General features: G+C 54.4%; 1 pseudogene; it reads left to right on the forward strand.

Annotated features, from left to right (window-relative positions):
* The first annotated feature begins 324 nt into the window (after positions 1-324).
* On the forward strand, positions 325-866 carry LOC101643168 (annotated as a pseudogene).
* The last annotated feature ends 396 nt before the right edge of the window (positions 867-1,262 follow it).

Consider the following 1,262-nt stretch of genomic DNA (forward strand, 5'->3'; position numbering starts at 1 on the left):
AGTGTTTCCAATACCAGCAGGGCCTCTTCGTCCTTGCTTCTAAGAAGCCTCTGGTTGCACTTCTTCCACGACAGGTTTATGCTGAAGTGTTTAGGGGAAAGGTCGGCTAGAACCGACCGGACAGCACTTACCAGCAGCAGGGACATATGTAAGTTCTGTTGAAGGTTGAAGGAAAGAGAAGGCCCTACGAGAGCCAGCACCACCTTCAGCTCATCCCGTCTGAATGCAGACGCATCTCCAGGCCCATCTGACACTGAGCTCTAATGACCAATGGCCGGAGGAGTGGTGGGACGACCTCGAAAACAGCTCACATAACGAAAGTAAATGTTTAGAAAGAACACAGGAGAGACAGAAGAAACCAAAGTGGTCCTGTCTCTGCTCCAGCTGCGCCGGACTGGCACCACAGCCAACAGCGAGCGCACCTTCGCCATCACCATCAAGCCAGACGGACGGCGTGCAGCGCGGCCTGGTGGGTGCATCATCAAGCGCTTTGAGCAGAAGGGCTTCCGTCTGGTGGCCATGAAGCTCGTTCCGGCCTCCGAGGAACACTTGAAGCAGCACTGCGTTGACCTGAAAGACCGCCCCTTCTTCCCAGGGCTGGTGGAGCACATGAACTCGGGACCCATTGCGGCCATGGTCTGGGAGGGGCTGAATGTGGTGAAGACGGGCTGGGTGATGCTGGGAGAGACCGACCCAGCAGATTCTAAGCCAGGCACCCTCCGAGGGGACCTCTGTATTCAAGTCGGCAGGAACATCATTCATGGCAGTGATTTGGTCAAGAGCGCCGAGAGAGAAATCAGCCTCTGGTTTAAGCTGGAGGAACTGGTGGACGACAAGTCTGTGGCTCTGACTGGGTCTATGAGTGAGAGGCGGACAGAGCAGTCCCGTCCCCGTGGGCCCGTTGGCACTGTGCCTGTCCTGAGTACCGTTCTTCTTCTGGGGCTGGAAGCAGTAGGATTGATGTCCTGTCTCCTTCCAAAGCACACTGACAATAAAATAAAGTCTTTGGAGACTGGGGGGGAAAAAAAAGAGAGACCAAAGTGGCTATCAGAAGAGGTTCTGAACTTGCTCGTGAGCAGTACGGAGCTACAGCAAATGGACGGAACGGTGAAAGCTCAAAGGGAGGGACATGCCCAGCCTGTTTCCAGCTGGTGAACTGCAGAGACAATTCAGCCTGAGATGTTGGACTAATAACGAAGACGATGGCTTTGGGATTGGAGGAAAGTTCACGGACAACCTCTGGTCTACAGATGACACGATCT

The sequence above is a fragment of the Echinops telfairi genome, unplaced genomic scaffold (assembly GCF_000313985.2).
Source record: "Echinops telfairi isolate 266 unplaced genomic scaffold, ASM31398v2 ScPeMD7_1989;HRSCAF=2523, whole genome shotgun sequence".
Classification (NCBI taxonomy): domain Eukaryota; kingdom Metazoa; phylum Chordata; class Mammalia; order Afrosoricida; family Tenrecidae; genus Echinops; species Echinops telfairi.